The 26,828-nt window shown below is 39.0% G+C and overlaps 1 pseudogene; it reads right to left on the reverse strand.

Moving 5' to 3' along the window:
- Positions 1-795: 795 nt before the first annotated feature.
- LOC100138913 (uncharacterized) overlaps positions 796-26,828 on the reverse strand; it is a 168,406-nt pseudogene continuing 142,373 nt past the window's right edge.

The raw sequence follows: 26,828 nt of genomic DNA on the forward strand, positions 1-26,828 counted from the left end.
TTCTTGCACGATCCTGTATTTCTGTCAACAGAATTCTTAAGTTCTCACAGTGGAAGATATTAAGAACATAGAGTGTTTTGTGGATTTGGGACATACCATTTTTCTCCCTCTGTCTCAAAAAAAGTGATTAATGAGAATTATGACAACCTACTCCAGTACTCTTGCCTGGAAAATCCCATGGATGGAGGAGCCTGGTAGGCTGCAGTCCATGGGGTCGCTAAGAGTCAGACACGACTGAGCGACTTCACTTTCACTTTTCACGCATTGGAGAAGGAAATGGCAACCCACTCCAGTGTTCTTGCCTGGAGAATCCCAGGGATGGGGGAGCCTGGGGGGCTGCCGTCTCTGGGGTCGCACAGAGTCAGACATGACTGAAGCGACTTAGCAGCAGCAGACTTGAAATAGTAACTCTGCAAGAAAATTCTAATTTTATAGTCTTCATTTGGTATTCTATACTCATGGCAGTCTCAGTTATGGCAGTATTATTGCATTTATATTCATGGAAACATTTTTGGTTCCAGGGTGGTGTACTAATTTCCAAAATCAAACTAGGATTCCATGGTCTGTGGAATACAATGAGTCCACAGAAATATAATACATTTTTAAAGATTTTAACAAACAGCATCCATGAGCCCTAACTTGAAACTCCAATTTTCACTTACTGTGATTAATTTATTATGATATTATGGAGTAATATGGAATTTAGAGAGGACCTAAACAGTAAAAGTGACCTATCGCTGACACTAGTCTGCACACTACATGTATTGAAGCGTTTCTTCATCTGATACTGCATCTTTAATAAGCTACAGATGACATGGGTCTCTTCTCAAAGGGGATATTGGCTTTCTGTATATAATTAATAACAAGAAAACTGTATCCTGACTTTAAGATCTGCAGTAGCATCCTGAAACAAAAAGGGCCATAAATTAACATCAATTATGCATTAAAGTTCCAATTAACCCGGCTGACACAGATATACTTTAACAAGGTACATTTAGATAAAAGAAGAAACTCTCTAATTACTTGAAACAGGACCTTATGACCCATTCTGCTCTTTTATCCCAGTTTCAACCTAGTGAAGAATGAAGAGAGAGGGAGAAAGTTCTGCAGAAGGTGACAGTGTAGCAACCAAAAGATATCCTCTGGGATCGCCCTTTGCCATCAAAAACTCTTCATCATGAATATTCTACTGTACTTGTATTCTTAAAAACAAACACCTCCATTGAAGAAGAAGAGCATTTTAAGGTTGAAAAATGGTGTCATCCTTTGAGATTTTCCACTTGAACATGTTGTTCAGTTCAGTACAGTTCAGTTGCTTAGTCGTGTCTGACTCTGCAACCCCATGGAACCTGTTGAGCATATTATAAACAGGAAATGGAAGCCCCCTCATTCTGTCTGCACCTGCTTTAGATTCATTTTCTTTGAGAAAAGCTCATTGGTTACTATTCCCTCTGCATTGCTCATTCTCCACGTCCCTCAAATCTTTGGACAGCCTTTCTGTTTCCGTTTCATTTGGGAAGAGCATTCTGGTCCCCGGTCCCCATCTGTTCTCCAGGTGGCTCTTTGGATTTTGTTCAGTTTCGTCTACTGTCCACTGCCTGGGCATCTTGCCCACTTAGTTCTCTATGTTTTGGTGTACCTCCTGGTATCCTTCGGTCAGCTAGCTTCATCCAAAACTATATATGTACCTTGTAAGCTGCACATTACATGCACTGAAATGTTCCTTCATCTGAAAACACAGAAATAGCAGTCAAAGATGTGTACAGAATGGATCAAAGAGAAAATGTGGTGACTGTGGGCTACAGGGAAAGAGTGGAAGCAGGATATATCCCAATAACCTGAGGAGTCAGAAGAGGAAAGGACACACAGAATAAATTAAGGAGATAATTATCTTTATTGCACTTTTGTCTTTCTGGGTATCATTATCAAATGTTATGCTTTGCTTTCCTGCCGTGATCTCCTATATAATATTTCTTGATTTTCCTGGAGCCTCTGCTCTGACTCACCCTCCACAGTAGATGGAGGAGCCTTGTCTCACTTACCCTGTATTCAATCAGGCTTTCCTACTCATCCCCTTTTCTCCTCCCACCAAATAGCCCGAGGCATAAATACTTTCCTTCAGGCTCTTCCTTGCGTATATCCAAAACGAGACTGACTTTTTATAGATATGAACTCAGCTTTTAGCCAAATATGAAATTTTAAAAAATCAAGAAATGCATCTAAATAAAGCAGAATTTCTACTTATACATTTGAATAAATATATCCAAGTTCTTTCAGGGCCACAGATATATGTGAATAGATTCTTAGATCTAAGTATGAAGCAAGTATCTAGAACAAATGCTTATGAATAAAGATGAAAGTAGGCATATAGAAATTATGTGTCAACAACATATGTGGCCAGTGAAATTGTCTTGGAATATGATTCTGACCCTGTTTCTGTGTCTTTTGTTTTGTTGACAAAGGAAAGTGATAGTAAAAGCATAAGACGAAGGATGTTCATCCAGCTTGGAGGTTGATATCTAAGGTTAATTGGTTTGCGCTGAGGCTGATGGGGGAAGGACAGTCACCCTGCAGCAGATAAAGAAGTCCCCAGGAACAACTTTATTTGAAAGTTGATTTTCTGCCCTTAACCCATTTGCCTGTGTGTTCAGGCCCAGGGCTTCCAAGAGTTTTCCCATCCCCAAGTTTGTGTTTTTTCTGAGCTTGATTTGACAATCCAACTCTGTCCTTTGGCACTCCACTTAATATGTCTTTAGCCTGCTTCAAAGATAATGAAAAAGGTCTTATAAGCTTCCAAATAGAAAGAACAAGTTATGCAAAAAGGTAAAAAGACTTAGACTGCCTTGTTCTTTTCTGTTGAAACATTAAATTCAGAAGACTGTGAAATATATAGCATCTACAGAAGACTGCAATAAAATTATTGTAACCCAAGCCATGTGAGAGGAAAAAGGAAACAAACCTGCAAACCTTTGATCAAACAACTGGTCCAGGCCACCCACGCCTGTCACCTGGATTATGGCAGTAGCCTACTCACGAGTCTGTTCTCCACATAACATCCTGAACGATTCTTTTAAAAGATTGCTCAGATCACACCACTTCTGCTCACAAACTCCTTAAGTGGTTCCGAAAGCAGCCTTTCCCTTTCTTTTCTCACTTCGTCTTCGACTCACCCTCCTGTTCACGCCTCTCCAGTCACAGCAGCCTTCTTGCTGTCAGCCTGGGATTCACTTTACCTGATCCTCACATGGTTCCCTCCCTTCCTTCAGCTCTTCTTTCTATTACTGTTTGATCAAGGAAAACTCCATGTATTTTAATAAAATGGCAATCCCCTACCCCAACTCTCAGTCATTCTCTATCTTCCTAATTCTGCTTTATTTCCTACCTAGCACTTTTTATCTGCTTTCCTGTGTATTTGTTTATTGTATGTTTTCTCCTTTTAGAATACATGTGTCATGAAGATGGGGTTTTTGTGTTCATTGTTACAACCTAGAACAAAGCCTAATAAGCTCCCACCATTTGTATAATGAAGGGAAAAGGTACAAGAAATTCTTCATGGAGAAAAAAAAAAAGACATCTGTTAATATGCAGGGACTCAGAGGCCAGATTATCCCCAAACACCAATTTTTGAGAAAGATCTTGGAATCACCCAGAAGGCCTGTTAAAAAAGAGTATATGTTAAGGTCCCGGATCATCAGAATCATTCTTTCCTTAAGAAAAATCTAGAATCTGAGTATTTCAAGCTATTAACTGAATATTTCTAAAGGGCCTTATGTAATTGATAATAAAGAATATAGCAGAAGTTTGGAAATCTCTGTGAGTCTATCTTAAAACAAATGAATCTGAATAGACTTCAGTTCAGTTCAGTTCAGTTCAGTCGCTCAGTCGTGTCCAACTCTTTGCGACCCCATGAATCATAGCACGCCAGGCCTCCCTGTCCATCACCAACTCCCGGAGTTCACTGAGACTCACATCCATCAAGTCAGTGATGCCATCCAGCCATCTCATCCTCTATCGAATGTTTTCTGAGAGCATCACTATGTTATAGCACTAAATCATAACTGATATTTATATTGATAATCAAATCCCTTGAAAAGGTAATATACGCATCTGAATGCAGAGTTCCAAAGAATAGCAGGAAGTAATAAGAAAGCCTTCTTAAGTGAACAATGCAAAAAAATAGAGGAAAACAATCGAATGGGAAAGACTAGAGATCTCTTCAAGAAAATTAGAGATACCAAAGGAACATTTCATGCAAAGATGGGCTCAATAAAGGACAGAAAAGGTAGAAGCAGATCTAACAGAAGCAGAAGATATTAAGAAAAGGTGGCAAGAATATACAGAGAGCTATACAAAAAAGATTTTCATGAACCAGATAACCACGACGGTGTGATCACACCTAGAGCTAGACATTCTAGAGTGCGAAGTCAAGTGGGCCTTAGGAAGCATCACTAAGAACAAAGCTAGTGGAGGTGATGGAATCCCAGTTGAGCTATTTCAAATCCTAAAAGATGATGCTGTGAAAGTGTTGCACTCAATATGTCAGCAAATTTGGAAAACTCAGCATTGGCCACAGGACTGGAAAAGGTCAGTTTTCATTCCAATCTCAAAGAAGGGCAATGCCAAAGAATGTTCAAACTACTGCACAATTGTGCTCATTTCACATGCCAGCAAGGTAATGCTCAAAATCCTTCAAACTAGGCTTGAATAGTACATGAACTGAGAACTTCCAGATGTTCAAACTGGATTTAGAAAAGGTAGAGGAACCACAGATCAAATTTCCAACATCCATTGGATAATCGAAAAAGAGAATTCCATAAAAAGATCTACTTTTGCTTCATTGACTATGCTAAAGCCTCTGACTGTGTGGATCACAACAAACTGTGGAAAATTATTAGAGATGGAAATACCAGGCCACCTTACCTGCCTCCTGAGAAACCTGTATGCAGGTCAAGAACCAACAGTTAGAATTGGACATGGAACAACAGACTGGTTCCAAATTGGGAAAGGAGTGCGTCAAGGCTGTACATTGTTACCCTGCTTATTTAACTTATATGCAGAGTACATCATGTGAAATGCTGGGCTGGATGAAGCACAAGCTGGAATCAAGATTGCCGGGAGAAATATCAATAACCTCAGCTATGCAGATGAAAACACCCTTATGGCAGAAAGTGAAGAAGAACTAAAGAGCCTCTTGATGAAAGTGAAAGGAAAGTGAAAAAGTTGGCCAAAAGCTCAACATTCGGAAAACTAAGATCATGGCATCCGGTCCCATCACTTCATGGCAAATAGAGTGGAAACAGTGTCAGGCTTTATTTTTTGGGGCCCCAAAATCACTGCAGATGGTGACTGCAGCCATGAAATTAAAAGACACTTGCTTCTTGGAAGGAAAGCTATGACCAACCTAGACAGCATGTTAAAAAGCTGACACATTATTTTACCAACAAAGGTCTGTCTAGTCTAAGCTATGGTTTTTCCAGTAGTCATGTATGGATGTGAGAGTTGGACTATAAAGAAAGCTGAGCGCCGAAGAATTGATGTTTTTGAACTGTGGTGTTGGAGAAGACTCTTAAGAGTCCCTTGGACTGCAAGGAGATCCAACCAGTCAATCCTTAAAGAAATCAGTCCTGAATATTCATTGGAAGGACTGATGCTTAAGCTGAAGCTCCAATACTTTGGCCACCTGATGGGAAGAAATGACTCATTTGAAAAGACCCCGATGCTGGGAAAGATTGAAGGTGGGAGGAGAAGGGGATGACAGAGGATGAGATTTGGATGGCATCACCAATGGGATGGACCAGAGTTTGAGTAGGCTACGGGAGTTGGTGATGCACAGGGAAGCCTGGCGTGCTACAGTCCATGGGGTCGAAAAGAGTCAGACACGACTGAGCAGTTGAAATGAACTGAAGAGGAACTAAAGAGCCTTTTGATGAAGGTGAAAGAGGCAAGTGAAAAAGCTGGCTTAAAACTCAACATTCAAAAAACTAAGATCAAGGCATCCGGTCCCATCTCTTCATGGCAAATAGATGGGGAAACAATGGAAACAGTGATAGACTTTATTTTCTTGGGGTCCAAAATCACTCTGGATGGAGGCTGCAGCCAGGAAATTAAAAGACACTTGCTTGTTGGAAGAATAGCTATGATAAACCTAGACAGCATATTAAAAAGGAGAGACATCACTTTGCCCACAAAGGTCCATCTAATCAAAGCTATTGCTTTTCCAGTAGTCATGTATGAATGTGAGAATTGGACCATAAAGAAGGCTGAATGCCAAAGAATTGATACTTTTGAACTGTGATGTTGGAGAAGACTCTTGAGAGTCCCTTGGACTGCAAGGAGATTATATCAATCAATCCTAAAGGGAATCAACCCTGAGTATTCATTGGAAGAACTGATGCTGAAGCTGACCTGATGCAAAGTGCAGACTCATTGGAAAAGACCCTGAATGATTGAAGGAAAGATTGAAGGCAGGAAGAGAAGGGGACAATAGAAGATGAGATGGTTGGATGGCATAACTGATTCAATGGACATGAGTTTGAGCAGACTCTGGGAGGTGGTGGGGACAGGGAAGCCTGGTATGCTGCAGTCCATGGGATTGCGGAGTCAGACACGACTGAGCAACTGAAAACAACAAATATTTATACACATCTTAGAAAAAAAGCTAATTATGTCCACCATACTCAATTTAAGTAGGCGGGGAATTGTTAAAATGACCAAACATGGTTAACACAAAATGCTGTTTGATACTTAAAGCAACCAATTTTTTGGAAAATATAATTATGGAAAAAATAGTATATTAGATAAGTAGGGTACTATAGCATAAAATAAGATCTTTGAACACAAAATGCCTATAATCTTGGTGGAGAGAAAAAGCATAAAAGCATGAAATTAACAGTAAAGAAACAGTGCTATTGTACACGCTACCTGTTCACTCTGTATCACACAGTAGCTTCATCAATGAAATGGATATAATAATGCAGTCCTCAGTTCAGTTAGTTCAGTCGCTCAGTCGTGTCCAACTCTTTGCAACCCCATGAATCACAGCACGCCAGGCCATCCTGTCCATCACCAGCTCCCGGAGTTCACTCAGACTCACGTCCATCGAGTCAGTGATGCCATCCAGCCATCTCATCCTCTGTCGTCCCCTTCTCCTCCTGCCCCCAATCCCTCCCAGCATCAGAGTCTTTTCCAATGAGTCAACTCTTCGCATGAGGTCGCCAAAGTACTGGAGTTTCAGCTTTACTATCATTCCTTCCAAAGAAATCCCAGGGCTGATCTCCTTCAGAAAGGACTGGTTGGATCTCCTTGCAGTCCAAGGGCCTCTCAAGAGTCTTCTCCAACACCACAGTTCAAAAGCATCAATTCTTCAGCGCTCAGCTTTCTTCACAGTCCAACTCTCACATCCATACATGACCACTAGAAAAACCATAGCCTTGACTAGACAGATCTTTGTTGGCAAAGTATTTCTCTGCTCTTCAATATGCTATCTAGGTTGGTCATAACTTTCCTTCCAAGGAGTAAGCGACTTTTAATTTCGTGGCTGCAGTCACCATCTGAGTGATTTTGGAGCCCCCGAAAATAAAATCTGACACTGTTTTCACTGTTTCCCCATCTATTTCCCATGAAGCGATGGGACCAGATGCCATGATCTTAGTTTTCTGAAGGTTGAGCTTTAAGCCAACTTTTTCACTCTCCTCTTTCACTCTCATCAAGAGGCTTTTGAGTTCCTCTTCACTTTCTGCCATAAGGGGTGTTATCTGCATATCTGAGGTTATTGATATTTCTCCCAGCAATCTTGATTCCAGCTTGTGCTTCTTCCAGCCCAGTGTTTCTCATGATGTCCTCTGCATATAAAGGTTTGAAGATTGAAGGAGATAATTGATGTTCTGGATAAGTGACATATAATGCAGAGACATTACTTTGCCAACAAAGGTCTGTCTAGTCAAGGCTATGGTTTTTCTAGTGGTCATGTGTGGATGTGAGAGTGGACTGTGAAGAAAGCTGAGCACCAAAGAATTGATGCTTTTGAACTGTGATGTTGGAGAAGACTCTTGAGAATCCCTTGGACTGCAAGGAGATCCATCCAGTTCTTTCTGAAGGAGATCAGCCCTGGGATTTCTTTGGAAGGAACGATGGTAAAGTTGAAACTCCAGTACTTTGGCCACCTCATGTGAAGAGTTGACTCATTGGAAAAGACTCTGATGCTGGGAGGGACTGGGGGAAGGAGAAGAAGGGGATGACAGAGGATGAGATGGCTGGATGGCATCACTGACTTGATGGACGTGAGTCTGAGTGAACTCCGGGAGTTGGTGATGGACAGGGAGGCCTGGCGCGCTGTGATTCATGGGGTTGCAAAGAGTTGGACACGACTGAGCGACTGAACTGAATTTAACTGAACTGAATGCCACTAAGTGAGGAATGACAAAGGTTTGAAGGTAAAAGTAATGGCTGAAGATCGGCATAGACAGGGAAACCTTATGGAGATGGAGAAATTGAAACTTGCTCTTGAAGAAAAAGGAAAATTCTAGGTAGGCAGATCAGTGAAGGAGGAAAAAATCAAAGCAGTTTGGAGAGATGACGAGGAGACCATCTGACTGAAGTGTGGGTCATAAAAGTCAAGGTTAACTAAGTAGATGTACTTCTTAAAGTGGAAAATAGATATAAACAATGAGAAACTGAACAATATCCTGTGATTCTACCAGAGATAACTACATTGCTGTATATACTTGCTTCTAGCTTTTTTCCCCTATGCAGATATTTACTTTTATATTTAAAACATACAATACTATATACACAGTCTTACAACTTACATTTAACACTGCTATTTGCATGCCATTACATATCCCTTGGAAAAATGTTTTCTGTGGCCACATAATACCAAATTTTGTGATCTTGCTATGAGTTAATCAGCCTATGTTTTTTTCTGAATTTTAGTTTGCTGTATTCTTTTTCTCTTCTAATATATAATACTACCATGAGAATAATTTTTTAAAAAGCTGATTTTTTTCCTCCATAAAATGAATTACTAGAAAGGACACATCTTGGTCCAAAATATATGAATATTTTATGTTATTGATATATTTTGTTTAATATTCTGAAAGCTGTGTCAGTGTACATTTCTTTCTTTCTTTATTTTTTCAGTATACATTTCTACTACCAGGATATGAGAGTGTGAATATCATTACACTCTTGGCAGAGAAATTTGGAATCTGTGGAATTCTTGATCAGAGGAAGAGCAGTTTCTCAGCAGTAAGTGGATGGATCAGGGGAAGAGATACTGGAGCCATAAAGCAATGCTGGGGTATTATGAACAGGTATGGAGTTTCAGTGGTCCAAGTAAGAATAGAGAGGAAGGAGTAAATCTACGAAATTTTCCCTGCTTTCTCTTGTCCCTTTCTCCCTCCTTCCCTTTCTCATTCTCTGCTTCGTAATAACTTGTTTTCCCCCTTTATTAAAAAAAAATATATGTATCATAATAGAATATTTATAAAATACAGAAATATATAAGTTAATGTTTTATTATGCCTTTCCAATCTTTTTCAACATGTCAACCAATATATTTAAGAAATATTTTCCCAATTAAACATTCTTTGCAAAAATGAAAGCATTTCCTTTCATGGGTGCAATAATCTATATATTCATTTGCCATTGATGGATATATATGCCAAAGATTTTCTATCTTTGTTCAAATTATCTTTATTTTTGATTTTACTGTAGTTAAAGGAATTACTGAGTAAATGGTATAGATAGATTTTAGATTTAAAAAGCATTTTAAAGCATCATTAACAGGTTTCATTACATGCACACACACACATACACACAGCTAGAAAAAGTAAAAAATGATCCCTCTGTTTCTAAACCTCAAGAATGAATCACAACAGAAATTCCAAATAAGAACTGGCTTTGGAGGGAAGTTGGCAAGCTCCGTTTTTGAACCTAAACTGAACAAATAAACATATACAAATGAAAGTGAAAATGAGGATAAAAGTGGTTTAAAAAAGTGAAGAGTTCAATAAATCCTATTTTCAATTTTGACATTTTATATTATAGCATATTAATCAAAATCATAAGAAAAATATAGATATCTAAGACTCTATTTTATCTTAAACACTGCAACATTATTTTTGTAAATAATCCCAGTGGAAAAGTTGAAGAAAAATATGTGAGATTTTATCGTCTTTAAAGTTTTATGCTTACTCTATCTTCAGCCCTTCTTGTATGCAAATGCTACTTAATCATTACTTAAGGAACATTAGTATATATCACTGTGACTCCTTTTTATTTGTGAATGGAAGAATAACTGTCTTTTTCTATATGAAGTGGGCTTCCCAGGTGGCTCAGTGGAAAAGAATCCTCCTACTACTGTTGGAGACACAGGAGACACAGGTTTGATCCCTGGGTTGGGAAGATCCCCAGAGCAGGAAATGGCAACCCTCTCCAGTATTCTTGCGTGGAAAATTTCATGGACAGAAGAGCCTGGAGGGCTGCAGTCCATGGGGTCACAGAGTCGAACGTGACAGAGCATACGTGCACATATGCATCTATGTGAGGTAGCCAGTTACGAAGACTTTTCCCAACCAAGAATAGCACATGAAACTGATCCATCTGGTCAAAAGCTACCCGAGTGGATTGGTGTAAAATTCAGTTAACTCCATCTTCCAGTACCTCAGCTGACCCTATCTTATTTAAAGCTGTCTTGACTCCCCCCCTGCTCTTTTTTCCCTTCCTATATTTTTACTAGAAAAATAAATACTTCCTCTAGAAGTAAGAAAGAAAAAATTTCAAAATTTCTCAGTAGTATCTTAGATTACAGAGAGTCAGCTTACCAAATTAGAGTTGTGTTGTCACTGATTGATTGCCACAACAAATCTTATAAATAGATTGGCCTACTCATTAAGACCTGTACCTTTTTGAAGGACTAAGTTTGAGTCAAAGAATGGATTAGAGCTTTGCTAAAATATGATATCTCTGTTGTCTCCAGTGCTTTCTCTTGCTGTGGCAATTGAAAGTGTCTCAGTATTTTTATTCTAATGTACTTTAAAGGAATATATATATTTTTCCTTTCTTCATTACCGAATTGATGGTGCAGTCATTTGTCTCATGGTTTTGAAACAAAGCTTGAATTGATGATCATTTTCTTGTGTGGTGTAAATTTTTAGTTAGGTAGTAGGGGCTGAGCTTCTTTGTCTCTCATTTGTTCTGAATGCTATGAATATATTCATTAAGAAACACTTAATGGATGCCTTTCACATGGCAAACTCTCTCTAAGTACGTGAGGCATCTGCTAGGTATGTGATACTGAAAAAAAGTTGACTTGGTCCTGGTCGTTATGGATCTTAAGGTTTATGAGAAAGAATAAAGTAATGAGCACAGAAATCAACATATAATTATAAAAGATGTTATATAGCTAACAGGATGCTTTCTGAAGTCCTGAATGATAGATCAAGAATGAGAGACATGAGTACAATTAGGATGCTACATCAGCATTCCAGGTTAGTCATCAAAACTGCTGTTGAAAATTATCTTTAATCCAAGATATTTACTTACAAGATGGAGTAGATCATTCATATTTTAAAATTTTATCTCAATTTCCAATATGTTTTGGCACTTGGTATCGCACTTCTCTGACATCCTATGTAGCTCTATGACAGTGAGCCAGTGTAAGTTATCTTCTCCAGAGCAACTAATTATTGGGTTGGCCAAAAAGTTCATATGAGTCTTGCCATATATCTTATGGAAAACCTCAATGAACTTTTTGGCCAACCCAATATATTGACCGTTTGCATAGGGCAGTTTTTTAAAAAAACAGAATCTCTTGAATTGGCAATAATTTCTGAATATACATGTGCTACGTCACTTCAGTTGTGTCTGACTCTTTGCAACCCCATGGACTGTAAGCTGTCAGGCTCCTCTGTCCATGGGACTTTCCAGGCAAGAATACTGGAATGGGTTGCCATTTCCTTCTTCAGGGATCTTCCTGACCTAGGGATCAAACCTGCTTCTCTTACATCTCCTGCATTGGCAGGGGGTTCTTTATCCCTAGCGCCACCTGGGAATATACAAGGATTTGTTAATTTCTCCATGTAGTTTTTTAAAAAATTAATTTATTTTTGGCTGTGTTGGGTCTTCATTGCTGAGTGAGGGCTTCTCATTGCAGTGTCTTCTCTTGTTGTGAGAACAGGCTCTATGCTTTTGGACTTCAATAGTTGCAGCACATGTAACTCCCTGTAGTTTTATCAGTATTTGCTTATATATTTAGTTGGTTGAGGGTATATATATTTAAAATTGTTGCATAATTCTGAACAATTGAGCATTTTAGTGTGTGTGTGTGTGTGTTAACTTGCTTCAGTCATGTCTGACTCTTTGAGACTCTGTGGACTTTAGCCTGCCAGGCCCCTCTGTCCAAGGGTTTCTCCAGGCAAGAATACTGGAATGGGTTGCCATATACTGCTCCAGGGGATCTTCCCGACTCAGAGACTGAACCCATGTTTCTATGTCTCTTGCATTGGCAGGCAGGTCTTTACCACTAGTGCCAGAGCATTTTATCTTTATGTAGTAAACTCTAATTTCTAATAGAATTGTCACATTCTATTTTGGCTGATAATATAGAAACTTCAGATTTTTGTTTTCCAGGAAGAGTTGATTTCTACTTTATTTTAGTGAATCTCTTGTAAACCACATATATCTTGGTCTTTGTATTTTTTCTAGTGTGTTACATTCTGATCTTTTGTCTTTAAATTGGTAAGTTTAGTCTACTGAAGTTTTTCTTTTAAAGTTATTGATATTTTTGGGTTTTCTATCATCTTTCTTTTGTTTTCCTCCCTTTCCTGCTTTTGTCCCATTTACAACCCTGAACATGTAATCTTACTATTTTATACCAGTAATCTTCAATCCTCTATTAACCAGAATCACCTGGGAGATTTTTAAAAAATATTAATATTCAGGGTCCATCTCTAGGGTTTTTATGTGAGGTCTGGAGTAGGGCCTTGACATTGGTATTTTTGAAAATTCCCTAGGTGGTATATGTTTATCTATATTATAGGTATTTTTGGGCATTCAGAATTTTTTTATCTCCTTCCAAAGTCACATCATAACCACCCCCAATACCTGGAGAAGCAATCTTTCTTTAGCTATTCTAATGAAATTCTTGAAATAACCTGTTTTGGAATTGGTATTCATGCTATTTCCACTCTATTCTCTTGGAACTGTCTCTGTGACTTGATTCCCATTCCTACTGCTTCGCAGCTGCTGGACTCCCACACTCGTATCTTGACAGAGTCAGGTATTTCTGGTATTTAGAGTTAGGTATTGTTTAGGTCTGATCTTTTGGCTGTTAGATCCTCTAATGGAGTTCAGAGTTGGGGGCAGCTTAAACTTAAGTTCACTTGATCCTCTTAGTTTCTGTTAGACTCCTTCTTCTATTCCTTAGGAAATACCTATTTCTACTCCTTAACCCCTCAGCAGATTTGCTTTTTGCTAGACTCTGGTCTACCAACTTGTTGTTGAAGATGCTAATAATAACATCATTGAAATATTTACTGGAAAGCTACAGATTCTGGTAGCTCTGGAATGTGGAGTTTATTCTGTTAAAGCTAATAGTGAACAATAATGTTCTTGAATCCTGTAGTTCTCAAACTGAGAACTTATTAGAAATAAACATTCTCTGGTCCTCTTCCAGAACTACTGAATCAGAAATACTGGAAGGTGAGATCCAGCAATCTGTGTTTTAATAATCTGCCAGCTGATTTAACACTCAGGTAAGTTTGAGAGCCCTACTGTAATCCAAGAGGTTTTCAATGTTCAATCTAATTAAGGACACAGGAAAATTTACAGTGGAAACTGGTTAATTAACTAGAAAATCAAGAATTGTACAACCAAGACTCAAAAATAGAATACACTATTCTGTGGGTGGTACTGTATTTTCCAGTTTGGTATTTTAATTTACTTTGAACACTACCCCACTATTTAGGCTAATCTTCACATGAATCTGTTTTTCTTGAAAGTTAGTATATGTATTTAGTCAAGTGGGAGAGTCAAAGCAAGAATTGTGAACAAATTATCTAAGTGGAATATGGACTTGTACTAGATTATTCACAGCCAAACCCTCCTGTACAGAAACAGTTACCATGGTCTTTTAAAATGAATAGCACAGGGAATGTAGCCAACATTTTATAATAATTTTATATGGAATATAATCTATAAAAATATTGACTCAGTATGTTGTACACCTGGGACTAATATAATATTGTAAGTCAACTGTACTTCAATAAAAAATAAAGTTTAATATGGAGTCAGGTTCTTCTTCTGTTTCTACTATCCCTGGTTTCCAAAACAGGAATTAAAAAAACTCTGTTAGCACTTGCTAAGCATACAACAGTACACAAAGCTCTATGTTATAATAAATATGTACAGCAAAGCCTTCTCTTTGTAAAATTTGGTTCTTCTCTTTGAAAAAAGTAATTTAGGGCTGGAAAAAATATGACATCTAGAATCTGAGATATCACACACTTGCTTTAACTCTAAATTTATTTTAAAAGTTCACTTTTATTCTGTTTGCTAGTTGTTACACTCATTTTGCTTAGAGTACCTTTTAGCTATCCAAATAACTTTTAATGGAAACATTTTTTTTTTCACCAGTAGTAAACTGAAGGAAAAGAAGATAATTCAGTCACTGATTTTTTTCCACCAAAATCTATCTTCATACATGCAATATCTTCTCTTAAGAAAAAATAACTCAGGTTTTCTGTTTATATTAATGAACCTTAACAGGGTCATTAAGGTTGTTGGTGGGACTGTGAGCCACATGCAGGAAGTGTCATGAGCTCTATAGCCACAGTGTAATGGGAGGTGGGAGATGGGGAGGGAGACACACACATGTGATTTCATAGCACGGTGGACCATACATTTAGGAGATCATAGAGTGAGAACAAGCATGGTAGAGCCATGTAAACAAGCACTTGGACATTTCTGGGATGTTTAAGTGTTAGTGGGGGCTTCCCTGGTGGCTCAGTGGTGAAGAATCTGCCTGCTAATGCAGGAGACGTGAGTTTCATCCCTGGGTGGGGAAGATCCCCTAGAGAAGGAAATGGCCCTCGAGTATTCTTGCCTGGGAAATTCCATGGACAGAGGAGCCTGGTGGGCTACAGTCCATAGCGTTGCAAAATACTCAGATACAACTTAGTGACTAAACAACAATAACACCTGCTTGTGGAGGGTATTATGCACATATTATTGGGGAAAGTAAACATTTCTTTAGAGATGTATTTGACTACAACTCTGTAACTAAACACTAGATTAAAGGAACAAGGGACTCCCATGTGTGACGGTCACCTCACTGCTAGAGCTTCTGTGGATATGGAATGACCTTCCAGTTCAGACCTTGTAACTCCTTGTTCCTGGCAGTTTGATTTTCCTAGAGTCCCAGGAGTTCCAGCTACATGATCCAGTTTCTTTTTTTCCTCGCTACCCCCAATATATGTAAGTGAAAACAAAACAGGAGTTATTGTTCTTCAAGGGGGGATCAAGCTTATAAAATTGCAAAATACTCCTAAATTCTCAAATGCATCTGCAGGTTAACTAGGAGTCCAGTAGATGTTCTTTATAGGGTCAGACCAACCTCTTCACATCACAGGATTCATTCCCTTCCATGTATGGCCTGCTCTGCTTTCTCTCGTCTCCTTCTGCTTCCCTGTAGCCTCAGACCCTCAGGCCTCCCAAGCAAATGCATTTAGTAACCTGTCAAATCATCTCAATCTCACCCCGAGAAGTCTCTTAGGCTATTATTTCTTGTTTACACTGCCTTCACCTCACATGTTCATCAAACCACCCTGCAGTCAGGGTCTGCTGGAATTCCCAATACTGTCATGATATCATCCTGAATAGACCTGCAACAGGTCACAAGCTCTTTCAGGCTCCAAGCAGTCTGCATAAAGAAATTCCATGATTTTCTCCCCCCTTCTACCACTTGCACTGTGTTGTAAGTGGAATTAATGGAGATGTGTTCATTTCTTTGATTTATATGTAGCTAATTGTTCCTATGCTGCTGCTGCTAAGTCGCTTCAGTCGTGTCTGACTCTGTGCGATCCCGTAGACGGCAGCCAGTCAGGCTTCCCTGTCCCTGGGATTCTCCAGGCAAGAACACTGGAGTGGGTTGCCATTTCATTCTCCAATGAATGAAAGTGAAACGTGAAAGTGAAGTCGCTCAGTCGTGTCTGACTCGTCGCGACCCCATGGACTACAGCCTACTAGGCTCCTCCGTTCATGGGATTTTCCAGGCAAGAGTACTGGAGTGGGGTGCCATTGCCTTCTCCAAATAGTTCCTGTATAGACACTTAATTTTGTTGTGTTAGAGTTGTCACTGATTTTAAGAGCTTGGAGTTTAGATGTGTGTTCTACCTTGTCTGAATGGTGCTCATCTATACATGCAGCTGAGCACTTCATAATGATGATAGGATGAACATTTTACCTTTGAGTCTGACTTGTACTGTCCTGAAAGGCTGAAGTCCAGTTCCTCAGAATAGCTGGTTGTTAAATCCCTTTCTACAATCTATAGAATTTGTATATTGGTTTATGTCTCTAACATTCAATTTTGGGGTTCAAAATGGTATCCTTCCATTACAAAATTCTGTACCAAAGGTAATATTCTGTTTTGTCTGATGATAAAATCTTCTACCATAGCCACTCAAGGATATTTAAAATGAGAAAGGAAAATGCTTCCTTTATGTAATAAGAATTATAGCTTACATTTTTTTTCTCTTTTTTTAAAAATTTTATTTTATTTTTAAACTTTACATAATTGTATTAGTTTTGCCAAATATCAAAATGAATCCGCCACAGGTATACACGTGCTCCCCATCCTGAACGCTCCTCCCTCCTCCCTCCCCACACCATCCCTCTGGGTCGTCCCAGTGCACCAGCCCCAAGCATCCAGTATGGTGCATCGAACCTGGACTGGCATCTCATTTCATACATGATATTTTACATGTTTCAATGCCATTCTCCCAAATCTTCCCACCCTCTCCCTCTCCCACAGAGTCCATAAGACTGTTCTATACATCAGTGTCTCTTTTGCTGTCTCGTACACAGGGTTTGACACTATGGAAAGTAGGCATTGGGATAGCATCTTTTCTCTCTAAATATATCCTTGGCTTTCAATTATTCTTTCTACTTCACCAAAATGGTTTTAAAAATTCTTCCATCTTCACAATGTTTTCCTTTATGTTGGATTGGCAGGACCACCTTGAGCCCATCCCTCAGCTCTCATCAGCAAACATCATTTCAAGAGAAACATAAACTGGGGCAGTCTGAGTGCAAAGGAGTCTCTTTGAGAAACTATTATGATGCCACAGGAATGTGGCTTAAAATTAAAGCATGTCTCAGATAACAGGTGGCCACTGTTAACTCTATAACTTCCACAGGAAATAGAAGCCTAAAATAAAAAGTAAGGACCTTCCTTTGAGGGTGAAGGATCAGGCCCTACTCCAGGAAACACCAGCAAGATGCTGTGGAAGCACCATGGTTAGACTGCCAGATACTTGTGACTTTGGAAAATCCTTTTGCTCCTGTGGGTTTCAGTACCCAACTCTGTTTTGTCTGGAGATTTTCTAAGGTTTTAAACTTATTTGTCAAAATATATTTATGAGAACCTACAGAGTTTCAGGCACTTGAGATGAAATGTTAAATAATGGAGATAGAGTTTCCAGTCTCCCAGAACTCAGGGATCAGTTCAGTTCAGTTCAGTCACTCAGTTGTGTCTGACTCTTTGTGACCCCATGGACTGCAGCACACCAGACTTCACTGTTCATCACCAACTCCTGGAGTTTACTCAGACTCATGTCCATTGAGTCATCGATGGCTTCCAACCAGCTCATCTTCTGTCATCCCCCTTTCCTCCTGCCCTCAATCTTTCCCAGCATCAGGATCCTTTCCAATGAGTCAGTCTTTGCATCAGGTGGTCAAAGTACTGGAGTTTCAGCTTCAGCATCAGTCCTTCCAATGAGTCTTCAGGACTGATCTCCTTCAGAATGGACTGGTTGGATCTCCTTGCAGTCCAAGGGACTCTCAAGAGTCTTCTCCAACACCATAGTTCAAAAGCATCAATTCTTCGGTGCTCAGCTTTCTTTATAGTCCAACTGTCACATATATACATGACTACTGGAAAAACCATAGTTTGACTAGGACCTTTGTTGGTAATGTAATGTCTCTGCTTTTTAATATGCTGTCTAGATTGGTCATAATTTTTCTTCCAAAGAGCAAGTATCTTTTAATTTCATGGCTGCAGTCACCATCTGCAGTGATTTTGGAGCCCAGAAAAATAAAATCTAACACTGTTTCCATTGTTTCCCCATCTATTTGCCATGATGTGATGGGACCAGATGTCATGATCTTAGTTTTCTGAATGTTGAGCTTTAAGCCAACTTTTTAACTCTCACTTTCATCAAGAGGCTCTTTAGTTCTTCTTCACTTTCTGCTCTAAGGGTGGTGTCATTTGCATATCTGAGGTTATTGATATTTCCCCCAGCAATCTTGATTCCAGCTTGTGCTTCATCTAGCCCAGCATTTCTCATGATGTACTCTGCATATAAGTTAAATGAACAGGGTGACAATATACAGCCTTGATTCACTTCTTTCCCAATTTGGAACCAGTCTGTTGTTCAATGTCCAGCTCTAACTGTTGCTTCTTGACCTGCATACAGATTTCTCAGGAGGCAGGTAAGGTGGTCTGGTATTCCCATCTCTTTCAGAATTTTCCACAGTTTGTTGTGATCCATAGTCAGAGGCTTTGGCATAGTCAATAAAGCAGAAGTAGATGTTTTTCTGGAACTCTCTTGCTTTTTCAATTATCCAAAGGATGTTGGCAATTTGATCTCTGGTTTCTCTGCCTTTTCTAAATCCAGCTTGAACATTGGGAAGTTAACGGTTCACATATGTTGAAGTCTTGCTTGAAGAATTTTGAGCAATACTTTGCTAGCATGTGAGATGAGTGCAATTGTGTGGTGGTTTGAACATTCTTTGGCATTGCCTTTCTTTGGGATTGGAATGCAAACTAAACTTTTCCAGTCCTGTGGCCACTGCTGAGTTTTCCAAATTTGCTGGCATATTGAGTGCAGCACTTTCACAGAATCATCTTTTAGAATTTGAAATAGCTCAGCTAGAATTCCATCACCTCCACGTGCTTTGTTCTTAGTGATGCTTCCTAAGACCCACTTGACTTCGCATTCCAGGATGTCTAGCTCTAGGTAAGTGATCACAACATCATGGTTATCTGGGTCATGAAGATCTTTTTTGTATAGCTCTTCTGTGTATTGTTGCCACCTCTTAATATCTTCTGCTTCTGTTAGGTCCATACCATTTCTGTCCTTTATTGCACCCATCTTTGCATGAAATGTTCCCTTGTTACCCCTAATTTTCTTGAAGAAATCTCTAGTCTTTCCCATTGTATTATTTTCCTTTATTCCTTTGCATTGATAACTGAGGAAGGCTTTCTTACCTCTCCTTGCTATTCTTTGTAACTCTGCATTCAGATGGGTATATCTTTCTTTTTCTCCTTTGCCTTTCATTTTCCTTCTTTTCTCAGCTATTTGTAAGGCCTCCTCAGGCAACCATTTTGCCTTTTCATATTTCTTTTTCTTGGGCATGGTCTTGATCCCTGCCTCCTGTACAGTGTCACGACCTCCGTCCATAGTTCTTCAGGCACTCTGTCTATCAGATCTAATCCTTCAATCTATTTGTCACTTACACCATATAGTCGTAAGGGATTTAATTTAGGTCATACCTCAATGGTCTAGCGGTTTTCCCTACTTCCTTCAATTTAAGTCTGAATTTGGCAATAAGGAGACCATGATCTGAGCCACAGTCAGCTCCTGGTCTTGTTTTTGTTGACTGTATAGAGCTTCTCCATCTTTGGCTGCAAAGAATATAATCAATCTGATTTCAGTATTGACAATCTGGTGATGTCCACGTGTAGAGTCTTGTCTTGTGTTGTTGGAAGAGGGTGTTTGCTATGACCAGCGCGTTCTCTTGGCAGAACTCAGCCTTTGCCCTGCTTCATTCTGTATTCCAAGGCCAAATTTGCCTGTTACCCCAGGTGTTTCTTGACTTCCTACTTTTGCATTCCAGTCCCCTATAATGAAAAGGACATTGTTTTGGGTGTTAGTTCTAAAAGGTCTTGTAGGTCTTCATAGAACCGTTCAACTTCAGCTTCTTCAGTGTTACTGGTCGGGGCATAGACTTGGATTACTGTGATATTGAATGGTTTGCCTTGGAAACGAACCGAGATCATTCTGTTGTTTTTGAGATTGCATCCAAGTTCTGCATTTTGGACTCTTTTGTTGACTATGATGGTTACTGTATTTCTTCTAAGGGTTTCTAGCCCACAGCAGTAGATATAATGATCATCTGAGTTAAATTCACCCATTCCAGTCCATTTTAGTTTGCTGATTCCTAAAATGTCAATATTCACTCTTGCTGTCTCCTGTTTGACCACTTCCAATTTGCCTTGATTTATGGACCTAACACTCCAGGTTCCTATGCAATATTGCTCTTTACAGCATCAGAATTTACTTCCATCACCAGTCACATCCACAACTGGGTGTTGTTTTTGCTTTGGCTCATCTCTTCATTCTCTCTGGAGTTATTCCTTCACTGATCTCCAGTAGCATATTGGGCACCTACCAACCTAGGGAGTTCATCTTCCAGTGTCCTATCTTTTTGCCTTTTCATACTGTTCATGGGGGTTCTCAAGAAAGAATACTGAAGTGGTTTGCCTTCTCCAGTGGACCACGTTTTGTCAGACCTCTCCACCATGACCCTCTGTCTTGGGTGGCCCTACATGGCATGGGTCATAGTTTCATTGAATTAGACACGGCTGTGGTCCATGTGATCAGATTGTGATAGTTTGCATTTAATAGTCTGTCTATGGAAGGAAGTTACCAATTACATTTAATAAGGGTTTTAGTTTACTGTTAGCCTTTGGATCGTACCATCTTATTCCAAGTCATACTTCTTTTGTCCTTTTTCTACTTGCTGGTCTTCCTCAACCATTCCCAGAGAGATACAACATTGCACCAAATTAAACACTTGTCTAATATGATGTGTTGAGAAAATGCCAAGTGTATTTTATTAGAATTTGTTTTGATTAATTGTGGTCAATATTGTCTGCATTCATGGGTGTAATTCAGGGAGGGAGAACAGATATTGGTGACCACATTTGGGTCTTATTGCTGTGTCATAGTTATAAAGCTGTATGGATAAAATACAGGTCAAAATAAATCACAGCTAAAATTTCTTCTCAGCCTTATAAAAAATCAGTCTACATAAATGTATCTATTTCATTTAAGCAGTGGGTTTTTTATTTTTGAGAGCCAATATGTGCTATTTCTCTACAAAAACAGCTATGTTTAAAGCTTAATGAAGTAGGAAAGGCATTCAGGAAGAGCTAGAGCCAACATCTTGTATATTTGAACCTGTCTGTTCTGCCAGTGACCCATAGAGTGAAGAGCTGTGTCAGCTAATCATTTAGCTGACCATTGCTGACAGACAAATACCTCATGCTGAGCTGGGAGGGAATGTCACAAAAGCATCAGAAGTCAACAAGGTGACACAATTCCTGTGGGGTCCTGTGCTTATTTTTGCCTTGGCTTGGAGCTGAGCAACTGCATATAAAAATGCATCTTATCTGCAAATAACATACACATTTTAAGACTTTAAATTAGTTTGTTTTCAGAGGTGTTTTTGAAACTACTTGGACACATATTTTTCCAATGATGGTAATTAGCTGATTAATAATATCACAGTCATCAAAAGAGATAGCATGTTTTCAAAATCATGCAACAATAGATAAGCCCTTACATGGCTTTAATTGGAACACCTAATAATTATAACCTTGTAGCTACAAGGGAAGATATGTTTTCAACAGTAAACACCAACACAGAAAATCAAAACAAAAATTTGTCAACAGAAGACCGCCCTGCTCATAAGACTGCTAAGCCAGATAGCAGCTGTTAATTTAATGTATTGTTTCAGAGGACATAGTACTCTAATGAAACCACAGAGGTAGTGGTTTCCAACACTGTCAATAGCAAAAATCCTGTCACCTACCTGCCCAATCATCTGCAAATTGAGAGAGACTTTCTCCCATATATTTGCATTCTGTAAATAGTTATGGGTTCCCCGCTCCCCCTCCATATTCTTTAGCTGAGAATACCCCCGTATTCTTTAGCTGAGCCTTGCAGCATGCAGGATCTTAGTTCCCCAACCAAAGATTGAACCCACGCCCCCTGCAGTGGAAGCACAGACCACCAGGGAAGGTCCCTGGGTTTTTCCATTTTAATAAGCAAAGACAATTTTAACTACCAGTTAACGATTATGATGAGGGTGAAACATACATATTCAACACTGAATTTCTATAATTCCTATCCAAACCAAGGAAACCTGTTGTAGATATTGCAGATTCCCTTATGGTGACCAAATATGTGATTATTTTAGACATTTAAAAATCTTGAAAATGGTACATGAAACCCATTGCTAGTTTTTAGGAAGTTTTAGAGTTTGAGAGCTCTCTTACAAAGAAACTCAATGATGCATAAAAATTATAGTGTGAATTTAGCTGTGTTGGATGCATTAAGAGTTCTTTTTCTAAGAATGTGAAGAGCCAAGCTATGTTTTCCTAGTAGAATTAAACAAACTTTCTCTCCTATTTCAAGACAAATTCGATGGGGCTCCTTACATCTGAGTCTTTGGTAATTATTAAAAAATGTATGGCTAAACAATGGAACTGTTTATTGTTCTTGGCAGACCTGAATGGGCACAATATGAAATAGGCTGGGATGCAAAGAACAAAATAAACAAGTATTTTTCATAAAAACATGAATTACCGATTTCATTGTGAGATGGTTGGTATTGCAAGATGTGGAAGAAGATAGAAAATTTTTTTCTCCTTACTAGTTATATTGCCTCTGAGAACTAATGTTGGTCCTTGGAAAGTGTGTGTGTGTGTGTGTGTGTGTGTGTGTGGGTGTGTGGGTGTGTGTATGTTCTAACAGTTCTCTACTGAACAGACTGTATAGTGGACGTGTGATACCAAGTGTGTTGCTTAGACTCACTCTAGATTTTTTTGTGATCTCTGAGTCTTGAGGGCATATCTGTACTCCCATCCTAACCCCACACTTTTTTAGGGCATGATGTGTCAAATGCTACTGAGAATGTTTCCTGGAGCCCTGGGAATCTTCTTTTTTATATTGACTTCTACTGGTTCAGGGAAAGATACTGCTGGGGGAAAGAGAAAAGATACTTGAGGTGAGATTCTTTCTAGAAGGCCAGAAATAGAATTTTCTGAGAGTGGGAAGAGGATTGCATGACAAAGATGATTAGAGAGGAATGGTTGTTAAGTATGGTGGGGGAAAACTTAGAAGCTGGGATGCAGGTGACTATGAGAACCCTCTTTCCATCATAAATTATGTTCTTGGATGGTCTTCCCTTGAACATGGGAAAGGTCATGTAAAATGTAAAAATTTTACATCCATCAATCAACCCTATGCCATCCTACCCTCCTATGGTCTTTCCCCCAGTTTTATCAAGAAATAATTGACATACATCACTTATAAGTTTAAGGCATATTGTGTGATGATTTGATTTATGTACATTATGAAATCCCTATGGTTTATTATTTTTAGTTACCCCAAATCATTCTGTCAGGTCTGTTGTAACTGAAGATGTTTGTGTGCTGGTGTTATGGAGGACAAAAAAAGATGAAGCAAAATGACAAATGACCTTAAAATTTTTTTTTTAATTGAAGTCGAGTCAGTTTACAATACTGTGTTAGTCAAGTGTGTAGCAAAGTGATTTGGTTCCCTGTATATATATGTGTGTGTGTGTGTATTTATATTGATTTAAAATTCTTTTCCATTATAGTTTATTACAAGATATTGAATATAGCTCCCTGTGCTATACAGTAGGTCCTTGTTGTTTATCTGTTTTATATATGGAAGTGTGCATCTCTTGGGGGTCCCCAGGTGGCCCAGCAGTAAAGAATCAACCTACCAACACAGGAGCCTAGGAGATGTGGGTTTGATCCCTGGGTCAGGAAGATCCCCTGGAGGAGGAAATGGCAACCCATTCCAGTATTCTTGCTGGGATAATCCCAGGGACAGAGGAGCCTGGTGGGCTACAGTCAAGACAGAACAGAGTGAATGAGCACCCACCATGCACCATGTGCACCTCTTAATCGCATACTACCAATTTATCTTCTCCTCACTTCTTTGATAACCATAAGTTTACTTCCTGTGTCTAAGAGTCTGTTTCTGATCTATAAGTATTTAAGTTTATTTGCATTATTTTTTAGATTAAACATATAAATGATGTATAATATATGGCTTTGTCTGACTACTTCATCTAGTATGATAACCTCTAGGTCCATCCATGTTGCTACAAATGGCATTATTTCATTAGTATATACACTACATCTTCTTTATCCATTCATCTGTTGATAGATACTTGGGTTGCTTCCATGTCTTAGCTTTTGGAAGTAGTGCTCCAGTGAACTTGGGATGTATGTTTCTGCTGTTCAGTTGTGAATTCGTGTCCTGCTCTTCGCAACCCCTTGGACTGCTGCATGCCAGGTTTCCCTGTCCCTTACCATGTCCCAGAGTTTGCCCAAGTTTATGTTCATTGCATTGGTGACACCATCCAGCCATCTCATCCTCTGTCACCCTCTTCTCCTTCTGCCTTCAATCTTTCCCAACATCAGGGTCTTTTCCAACGAGCTGCCCGTTCACATCAGGTGGCCAAAGTACTGGAGCTTCAGCTTCAGCATCTGTACTTCAAATGAGTATTCAGGATTGATTTCCTTTAAGATTGACTGGGTTAATCTCCTTGCTGTTCAAGTGTCTTCTCCAGCATCACAGTTTGAAAGCATCAATTCTTTGGTGGTCTGCCTTCTTTATGGTCCAGCTCTCAGAACTGTACGTGACTACTGGAAAGACCATAGCCTTGAGTATATAGACCTTTGTCAGCAAAATGATGTCTTTGCTTTTTAACACACTGTCTAGGTTTTTCATAGCTTTCCTGCCAAGAAGCAATAGTATACTAATTTCATGGCTGCTGTCACCATCTGCAGTGATTTTAGAACCCAAACTGCTTCCACTTTTCCCCGTTCAATTTACCATGAAGTGATTGGGCCAGACGCCATGATCTTAGTATTTATTATTATTTTTAATATTTAGTTTTAGGGTGTATGCATCTGTTCAAATTAGAGCTTTTGTCTTTTCTGAATATATGCCCAGGAATGGGATTGCTGGATCATATGGTAACTATTTTTAGCTTTTTAATGAACCTCCATGCTGTAATTGGGTACACCAATTTACATTCCTGACATCAGTGTTGGAGGGTTGTATCCCTTTTCTCCACACCCATTCTAGTATTTGTTATTTTAGACTTTTTAATGATGGCCATTCTGACTGGTATGAGGTGATACCTCATAGTAATTTTTGTTTGTTTGTTTGTTTATCTAGATAGCCTTTTTCTATTTTTCCAAACTTAAACAGACTCCTCAGGTGGAGCAAGTGGTAAAGAACCCACCCGCCAATGCAGGAGACATAAGAGATGTGGGTCTGATCTCTGGGTTGGGAAGATCCCCTGGAGGAGGGCATGGCAACCCACTCCAGTATCCTTGCCTGGAGAATCCCATGGACAGAGGAGCCTGGTGGGATACAGTTTATAGGGTTGCAAAGAGTTGGATATGACTGAAGTGACTTAGCATGCATGTAGAAACTTAAAAATTTTTATTTTGTATTGGGATATAGTCTATTTCATTGTAGTTTTAATAACTTTTGATGTTGAGCATCTTTTCATGGGCCTGTTGGCCATCTGTGTGCCTTCTTTGAAGAAATGAAATGACCTTTATTTTAAATCTATTAGTTGTAAGGATGATGATTCTTACTTCAAGGTGGGGAGGGCTGACAACTGAGCTTCACCCACACATTGCCTCCTACAATTTTCCCCAAACAGTGTCCCAAACCATATTAATAAGTGTTCCACCCCAAGAAAGGATTCTAAGGCCAGTTATGTTTGGGATATATTTATATACCATAGGACATTCACAATATATATTAAACAATCTAAAAATAAATTTGAGAAGTCCTGCAATAGAGAAAATTATTAATGTTAGTTAATCCAGTATTTTCTACTAAATTTAACTATAGACTCCATTTTTCATAGGATGTATTTTTCATGGAACAAGACTGACATCTTCTTTCTTGAAACAATTTCTTCCTTCACTTCTGTGACATCACTGTTAGTTTTCCTCTTACCTATCTGGGTCCTTCTACCTCCTTGATTGGCTCATTGTTTTCTACTTGGTCATTTGACATTAGATTTCCTCAAGGATTAGGCCTAGGCTTGTCTCTTTTTTCATTCCTTATTCTTCTCTTCTCTCATCCATGCTTATGGCTTTAAAGATTGACTCATGAAGATGTCTCACAAACCCTACAAAATAGCTCCAGTCTAGACCTCTTCTCTAAAACTCAGCTCTGCATTTTCATTCATCAGCTCACTTGATATCTCCTCTGGGATGTCTGAAAGGGCTTCTAACTCAGTGTTAAATCAAGATCATTGTTTTCTTGTCTTTGCCCAGTCTTCTTGCAGTCTTCCTTTTCTCGTGAAATGGTATTATAATTTATTCTATTATGTAAACCAGAAACTTGGAATCATCCTGACATATATACGTACAAATATGTATGATGTCCTTGACACCACCCTCAAACATACACCAAGTAGGATAGATGTTATTTCTTTTTTTTTTTTTTTTTGCCACACCTTGAGCTTGTGGGCTCTTA

Source organism: Bos taurus, chromosome 1 (genome assembly GCF_002263795.3).
Source record: "Bos taurus isolate L1 Dominette 01449 registration number 42190680 breed Hereford chromosome 1, ARS-UCD2.0, whole genome shotgun sequence".
Classification (NCBI taxonomy): domain Eukaryota; kingdom Metazoa; phylum Chordata; class Mammalia; order Artiodactyla; family Bovidae; genus Bos; species Bos taurus.